The sequence below is a fragment of the Anastrepha obliqua genome, chromosome 5 (assembly GCF_027943255.1).
Source record: "Anastrepha obliqua isolate idAnaObli1 chromosome 5, idAnaObli1_1.0, whole genome shotgun sequence".
Classification (NCBI taxonomy): Eukaryota; Metazoa; Arthropoda; class Insecta; order Diptera; family Tephritidae; genus Anastrepha; species Anastrepha obliqua.
Window position 1 is genome coordinate 126,873,218 of NC_072896.1, and position 9,342 is coordinate 126,882,559.

Here is a 9,342-nt window from a genome sequence, read left to right on the forward strand (position 1 = left end):
TCCCCTCACATCAATCTATCATTTAGATTACCCGACTACTGTAGCGTATTCCAAGCGGAAGTATGCGCTATCTGGTATGCTGCGAAAACTATCTTAGAAAATAGAATATCACTAGAGGATATCCGCTTTTTCACCGACAGTCAAGCGGCCGTTCGAGCACTCAGCTCCTCTTATACCCACTCAGATGTGGTTCGATCCTGTCTCTTATCTCTTAACGAGATAAGGGTTCAGAATTCTGTCCAAGTTATCTGGATACCGGGTCACAGTGGATTCGAAGGTAACTGCAAAGCTGATGAGCTCGCAAGAGCTGGAGCTGCGCAATCAAATGTTAGTGACTTACCCACAATCCACATTCCGCTCTCAACATGTAAAATGCTCATCGATCGAGAATTTCACAGCATTGCTGATCGGAGGTGGCGAGTGGAAACTACTTGCGTTACGACCAGACAAATCTGGCCATCCTATAATATGAAACAGACAAAAACCCTTATAAGTCTTTCGAAACACGAACTAAGGCATATAACATCTCTTATCACCGGGCACTGCCTTTTGGGCACTCACGCACGTCGGCTCGGGGTTCCTCAGAACGACCTGTGCAGATACTGCGAGGACGAAGATGAGGAAGTATCGAGCAGACATTTGCTGTGCAGTTGTCCGGGTCTAGCCAGAAGTCGACTCGCTCTTCTAGGCTCTCCAACAATTGACAATCTTTCAGTACTCTCGGACCTGAAAATCGAATCTCTCATCAAATTTTCGAAACGAATTAATATCTTTGATCAAAATCTACAATAAAAATCTCGGTTAGGTGGGGAAATCATTTAAAATAATGAGCTCTAGGGCAGCACAACGGACCCAACTTGCGGTCTATGTGGTACTCCGATGCGGGGTCACCCTTAAACCAACCAACCAAAGTAAAATTAAACTAAATGGATTAAAAAAAATTAATTAATTAAAAAAATAATATAATTATGTTTGCAAAATTTAAGTAAAATAAGAGAAAAAAGTGGAATGAAATAAAATAGCGTTAAAAAAATTAAGTAGGAAAAAAATTAAGTAAAACATAAAAGAAATTAAATGAAAAAATTGTTTTTAAATAAAAATAAAGTAAAAATTTAATAATTAAAAATATAAATAAAGAAAAGAATAATAAAAAATAAAAAATTAAGTAAAATAACAACAAAAAAAAAAATGTAAAATGAATTTCGGATCATTCCCATGGCTTTTAAACGTTTGGAAATGGTTGATTGATCAACTCCCAAAGTTTTTGCAACCTCTTCTTGCGTTTGAGCCGGATCTTGATCGAGCAATTCCTCCAATTCGGTATCCATGAACTTTGGCGGCGCGGCCAAAATCACCACTTTTAAAGCGTGCAAACCACTTCTGGCACGTTCGCTCAGCTAGAGCATGCTCACCATAAACTTCCACCAAGATACGATGACTTTCGGCTGCTTTTTTCTTCATGTTAAAAAATTCCCCGCAAAAACACATTATTTGGCACGAAATTCGACATTTTCAAGTGTGGTAAAAATATTGTTGTTTACGCTTCAAATAAAAAACTTATACTGACGTTTGTGCCTTACGACAGTAGCTCTCCAATGAATGTTTGGAAATGTGGATCGATGGAATAATAATCAAGTTACGCCATCTGTTGTAAAACCGCACGAACTTATCCATAGACCTATTAAATAGAATAGTATAAAAAAAATTAAGGGTGGAATGAAATAAAATAAAGTTGAAAAATATAATAAAAAAAAGATAAAGTCAAAAAAATAAAAATAAAGTTAAAAAATTTAAAATAAAATATAAGGTAAAAAAATTAAGTAGAACATTTTTTTAAATAAAAAGAATTAAATAAAATTAAAAAAATGAAATGAACAATGTAAAATAAATTGAGATAAAAAAATAAAATAAAAACCAGAATGAAATGAAATAAGGTTAAAAAAAGAAAAAATAAGAAAAACAAAATAAACAAAAATAAAAATAAAGTTAAAAATGGACATAGAAGGTGCTTTTAATAATATTGAACCCAAAGCTATTTTGTCGGAGATTGCAAAATTGGGTATTAATTACTCCATCCGGAAGATGATTGAACAAATGCTCCAAAATAGAATAATCACTTCAGAGCTTGGGTTAAGCCGCATGACTGAGTATTTCCCCCCCTTCTCTGGAATCTCGCTGTAAACAGTTTGCTTCGAAATCTCGAAAAAGCAGACTGCAAGGTTGTAGCCTATGCAGATGATATTGCTATCTGCGTGTCAGGCAAACACCTGAATATCCTCACTGAGCTCATGCAACGCTCAATCAATATTCTGTCAAAATGGTGCACCGATTGTGGACTAAATGCGAATCCAGCAAAGACAGATCTTGTTCTCTTCAATAGGAAACAACAATCTCCTCCACTGCAAACAATAACTTTAAAAGGGGAATCATTACTTCTATTAGATTCAGCTAAATATCTAAGAGTTATTCTAGATAGAAAGTTGAGTTGGAAATTGAACATTGAAAACAGATGTAAAAAAGCTTTCATAGCTCTTTATACTTGTAAGAAAGCTATAGGCCAAACCTGGGGTTTTTGACCTCGGATCATTTATTGGATATATACCTCGATCATCTAACCGATACTCTTCTACGGTGTGGTTGTATGGTGGACAGCACTCGAAAAACGGTGCAGAGTAGCCACAATTGATCGAGTCCAAAGAACAGCCTGCCTCCTGATAACAGGATGCTTAAGTACAACACCTACTAAGGCTCTAAATACGTTGCTTCACTTGTTCCCTATCGATCTGGCTGACAAAGCGATTGCAGCGAAAGCAGCGACACGCATGAATGCCATATCGAAATGGAAAAAGTATCTTGGCCATTCGGCCATACTGAACAGGAACACTGTTATCTCTTCCGACATAGACTATCATGTAAGTCTTCCATCACCACCCTTGCTATTCTCTTGTTCACTCCCAACCAGGGAAGAATGCAAGACAAATCTTACCGAAATCGATAGCCCTCTGATTATATATACAGATGGTTCAAAACAAGACGGTAAAGTGGGATTTGGAATCTTTTCCAATTCCCCTCACATCAATCTATCATTTAGATTACCCGACTACTGTAGTGTATTCCAAGCGGAAGTATGCACTATATGGTATGCTGCGAAAACTATCTTAGAAAAGAGAATATCACTAGATGATATCCGCTTTTTCACTGACAGTCAAGCGCCCGTTCGAGCACTCAGCTCCTCTTATACCCACTCAAATGTGGTGCGATCCTGTCTCTTATCTCTTAACGAGATAAGTGTTCAGAATTCTGTCCAAGTTATCTGGATACCGGGTCACAGTGGATTCGAAGGTAACTGCAAAGCTGATGAGCTCGCGAGAGCTGGAGCTGCGCAATCAAATGTTAGTAACTTACCCACAATCCACATTCCGCTCTCAACATGTAAAATGATCATTGATCGAGAATTTCACAGCATTGCTGATCGGAGGTGGCGAGTGGAAACTACTTGTGTTACGACCAGACAAATCTGGCCATCCTACAATCTAAAACAGACAAAAACCCTTATAAGTTTTTCGAAACACGAACTAAGGCATATAACATCTCTTATCACCGGGCACTGCCTTTTGGGCACTCACGCACGTCGGCTCGGGGTTCCTCAGAACGACCTGTGCAGATACTGCGAGGACGAAGATGAGGAAGTATCGAGCAGACATTTGCTGTGCAGTTGTCCCGGTCTAGCCAGAAGTCGACTCGCTCTTCTAGGCTCTCCAACAATTGACAATCTTTCAGTACTCTCGGACCTGAAAATCAAATCTCGAAACGAATTAATATCTTTGACCAAAATCTATAATAAAAAATCTCGGTTAGGTAGGGAAATCATACAAGATAATGAGCTCTAGGGCAACACACCGGACCCAACTTGCGGTCTACGTCGAACTCCGATGCGGGGTCACTCTTAAACCAACCAACCAAGTTAAAAGTAAAAATAAAAGAATTAATAAAAAAATTAATAAAGTAAAAAAAAATTAAAATAAAATGAAGGTTAAAACAATAAATCAAAAAAAAAACTAAAAAAATAAAAATAAAGTAAAACAATTAAAAATAATATTAAAAGTAAAAAATAAAAAAAAAAAACTTAGAAAGTAGAAAAATTCAAATTAAAGTTACAAATTAAAATCAAATAAGAAAAAAATAAGTGCAAAAATTAAAAAAATTAAAATTAAGTAAAAAATTTGTATAAAGAATAAAGAAAACAAGAAAAAAAAAATTAAAGTAGAATAATGTAAAATAAATTGAGATAAAAGAATAAAATGAAGGGTCCTTCGAAAAACGCGCCTCGATGTTGTTTTAAAATAAAATATGTGAAAATTTAGATTTTTTCAAGTTCCCCCATTTTTATTCAATCCACGGCGCTAATTGTTATTTATTTTTTATTGAAAAATTATATCATTTAAGTGTCCACCATGAGCACGTCTACAGGTGAAATCCAACAGTCGATTAAACGATGCTTATCTTTTTCTATCCATCTGGGTCTGCCAGTCCTTTTTCTATCCTCAACAGAACCAGTTTTATGAAGTTCTTTCATCAGCCTTTGAATTGTCGAATGAGTTATTCGGACGATTATTTAAATAAAAAAATCACGAAATATGTTTTTCTCGAAGATCGACCAGTTTCAAAGTAAGTTTCAATAATTTTAGCGCCTTCAATCGTGTAAAATTGTGCAAAAATACTTAACAAATGTCGAATTACATAAAAAGTTACCATCTAGGAACTATTCGCTACTGACATCTAGCGTCACTTTTGAAGGAGTATTTCTGAAGGTACGTAGAATACAATTTTGGTAGAGCTTCTGCAAATATTGGCATATTCTGTGACTCAAATATTTTTACAAAAGTTTCTTCACGTAGTAAACCAGAAAGAACTACGGCCACAAAAATACCATTGGCAAATGGCATTGGTGAAGGAATTTACAGGCTGTTGCTTCCTCCTCGCGATCGCAATAAAAATACCGACCTGCATAAGCGCACACACATTTGTATGTATGTATGCATATGCATATACTCGTATAAATTGGGGGATACATGCACACATACATACATACATACATGTACTTGGTATGATGTTTTTGTGCACAAACCTTACCTAACTTTCTGACATGCTCAAAATTGCCAATCTGTCAGTGTTTGTACTCGAGCTGCCAGTGAGAGCAAAATAAAGGAAGACAGTCCTTGTCTACAGCACCAAGCTCTAAGCCTCTACCTATGGGCGTATGTGTGTGTGCTCGTGGCGTGATTCTTGAGAACACATTCTTACATACGTTAAATGGGCGCAAACAGGCAGTCAAACTGCCGAATGAACTTTGCGAACATAACAAACTTCGAGCCGTTTTGGTCCATCCAAGTTGGTGCCAGTACAGCTATGCGTACTCGTACCCGGCAGCAAGTCCAACCGAGCTTACTGCTACATAGATGGCGAGCGGGGTGGTGCGATGGCGTAGCGACAGTCACTGTCGTCGTCATTCATTGCTCGCAAATATTCCCATCGCACGCGGTCGCAAATGTTTTTCGCTTTTCGATATTCCATTTTCTTTCATGCAGTTTGCAATGTCAGACTTCCCTTATCACCACCTGCCGCTGTCGGTAGCTGCGCCTCTTTCAGCCGCGCGCCTTCAAGCCCTGCTTGATCTTTCGAAGGTTGTTATTGTTGATGTCGTTGTTGTTTCTATGCGGCTTGTGGCAGTTGATCGAGTTGGCGGCCGTATAGGACTCACATATACATATGTACATACGATTTTGTATGTATGTATGTGCCTGCGTATATGAAGTGTTGTTATTGGAGTTTTTTGTTAGCATTTTCACTGCAATAGCGGCGCGCATTAACATGAAACGGCTACTGTGCGGGAATTGGTTATTTTTGTCGATTTTTAAGTGCAGAGCCGCCTGCCAGAGGGCAAAGCAACCAAAACAGAAACCGAACGCGAACGCAAAGGAACCTCGACAATTCAGCCTTAAACCCAGCTCTTTTCGATGATGATAGGTATGTGGTGTACATGCGCCGACGCAGAAGCAGCAATGGCATGCTGCAGCAGCTACAGTGGAAAGCGAAAGACGACGAGAAACATGGGTATGCATACACGCGTACATACATACATACAAATAGCATTCGGACGAAGCTAACACAAATGTGTTGTCTTATACGCTGTTTCCACTAGACATTTCTGACATCTTAACAGTCGGCACTTTTCCTTTGTTTGCTCTGATTTTTTCCAAACAATTCTGCCAGTCTTAAAATTGAAGTGAGTACTCTGATGGATATCAAATATTATATGTAGATATATGAGATTATATAAGTATTTACGGAGGCGGCTGTGGTGTTTCTACAAGGACCTGAATTCCATCCGCACTGCGGAGAGAAATAATCATTGAAAGGCCGTCCACAAACCCAGTTCCACCAAGTCCCTGTACTCTCTGTGATGCCAGGGTTAGTGTAGGTGCAGAGATGTCTCCTGACTCGTCTGGGCGGTGGCTCAGCCTCTAGGCTAAGGGATGTGATTCTTGCGGTAGCATCCCAGCACCGATTGCTTGCTGGGCGTCTTAGTATGGTCCTTAACCGAGTGCCATGGGGGTATCGTTGTGCAGATATTGCAAGGAAGGCACAAGAAGGCATTTCGTGGCTATCATGGCACTATTCTGACAAATCTGAAGTTTGTCCACTACAAATGACTGGTACCAGGCGACCAAACGAACGCATCGTTATAGGTACATATAAAATCGAAGCAACATTTCTTTGTCTTTACCCTAAGTGCTACGGCCTAGCGATTTGAGGCCCTTGTTGTGGTTTTGGACCTAGGTGTTAATTGCGGTTGTAGGCTGCAAAATTAGTTTTACCAGTACTGCTATTTGTGTTGCTTTCGAAGCGGAAATAATTTGTCACATAAAATTTGTAATTTTTTCAAATGCCTATTTTTACTCCTGGAGCATAGCTCATAAAGGCTGGATTTTGTGGTTGGTTTTCTGGATCGATCACAATATCCTTTAAAACATTTGGTAAAGTTTTTATGCCCAGGCGATTAGAAATATGAAGCTTTAGTAACTCAAGGGAATTTTCCTTTGGAAAAGTCATCATCTGTCATAGATCTATCTATTGTATTCGAAGGATAGAGAAGGTGGCCAAGGATGGTAGATTACCAGTTTAGCCTTTAGTTTGGTGGAAAAGAAAATTGTGCGAGTAACTTTGGCTGCCACGTCATAGGGCCCTCGGCAGCCGATTTCTACCCGCTCGTTTCTCACGTACTCACACATTCGTCCCATCAGTCGTTGTTCAGACGGCAACGAAGCATCACTGGCGGAGATTGTGTTGCTTTGTTCGTATATCACCAACCTAATCTCACATCATCATGATCACATAAATGTCATGAGCGCGGCTTCGTCAGCTAATCTGTTCATTCTTTCAAATTCGTTGAGAGTTGGTTAACGGTCTTATGTTGGCCACACCTCTGAATTTGACCAAATCAGCTCGTTTGGTGACATTATAATTCGACATTTATTTTCATTTTGTGGTTATTAACGAACGAATTTATCGTACTATGCCGTTCTCTTTCTTGTTTGTCCAAATGTAATGTCACAGCCTGAAATACTCTCACGGAAGTCGCGATCTTGGAATTTATTGTTATTGCATAGAATACAGAAATTTCGTAGAACTAGAAACTGCTTGAGCAAAATGCGTATAGCGCGTGTTCTCGTGGGCTAATATTCTCGTGAGAAGCTGTGTTTTTCTTAATAAATTCTGCTTTCATCGAATTTTGGTCAAAGTGAACGTGACTTGAGGCCTCGATTTGAGACAACAGGAAACCCAGGTAGGTTGGGTTCTATCTCAGAATCTTCCCATTGGAACTCTTCGTTTCTTCATTTACTGGAATATCACAATATCGAAGAGCCAAATCGAGACTCATGTGCCGGAACAAATGATAATCGGAGGGAGCTATGTCTGGACTATACGGCGGGTGGGGTAACACTTCCCAGCCAACCGTTCCAAGGTATTTTTTGACAGGTTGAGCAACATGCGGCCGAGCATTGTCATGTTGCAAAATAACCTTGTCGTGCCTTTTTACCGTTTCCGGCCGTTTTTCTTTCAATGCCCGGCTTAAACGCATCAATTGCAGTCGGTAACGATCCCCCGTGATTGTTTCGCCCGGTTGGAGCAGCTCAAAATATACGACGCCGACCTGATCCCACCAAATGCAGAGCATGATTTTCTTGCCGTGAATATTCTGCTTGGCCGTCGACGTTGATGCGTGGCCGGGCAAACCCCATGATTTTTTGCGTTTTGGGTTATCCTAGTGGATCCATTTTTCGTCGCCAGTCACCACCCGATGCAAAAAACCCTTCCGATTTTGTCGCTCGATCAGCAATTCGCACGTAAAAAATCGCCGTTCGACGTCGCGCAGCTTCAACTCGTACGGGACCCAATGTCCTTGCTTTTGAATCATTCCCATCGCTTTTAGACGCTTGCAAACGGTTGATTTATCAACGCCCAATGATTCAGCAAGCTCTTCTTGGGTTTGGCACGAGTCCTCGTTTACCAATTCCCCCAATTCCGCGTCCTCGAACTTTTTTGGCTGGCCAAGACGCTCCTTGTCTTCGGTGTGAAAATCACCACTTTTGAATCGTCGAAACCAGTACTCACATGTTGAAATCGACGGAGTATGGTCTGGGTAGGCCTCCTGCAGCAATTCACGGGCTTGGGCTGTATTTTTTTCAAATTGAAGCAGAAAAGCAAAGCTTCCCGCAAATTGCGTTTCGACGGCACGAAAGTTGACATACTCGGAGAACGAAAACACTGCGTTGTTTATATTTCAGCGAAATGACAGATACTGATAAACAAAGCCTAGGGATGAGGCTTTGTCATGAATATATATTCAGTATTGCCAACGCGATAAAGTGATAAATAGCGCCATCTGTGTGTCACCTTTAAAACTAATTCAACCTCCCAATACCACGTTAAAGGCACGGTTTCATACCATTATGAGACCTCCAGCAGGCAGATATATACAGCCCGCCAGGACTCTGAAAGATCTCCAGAGCTTCTGCAATGGGGATTAAATGGTAAACCTAGCTTTACTGCGTGTGGGCCGATTGGCTTTACTGCGAATGATCGATAAACACGGTTACGAGTTTGGAAACTGAGTAGCGTGGAGTTACTAGAACTTTCCGAGTTCTGCGTCTATTGTACTGTGGCCAAAGGGTTTTCGAAAAAGCACACGAAGAAATGGAGCTCCATCTTTTCTGCGATTTCCTGAGAAATAAGTTGGACAACTCCCCGATTCCTGGCAAGTTCATCACCAATTCCATC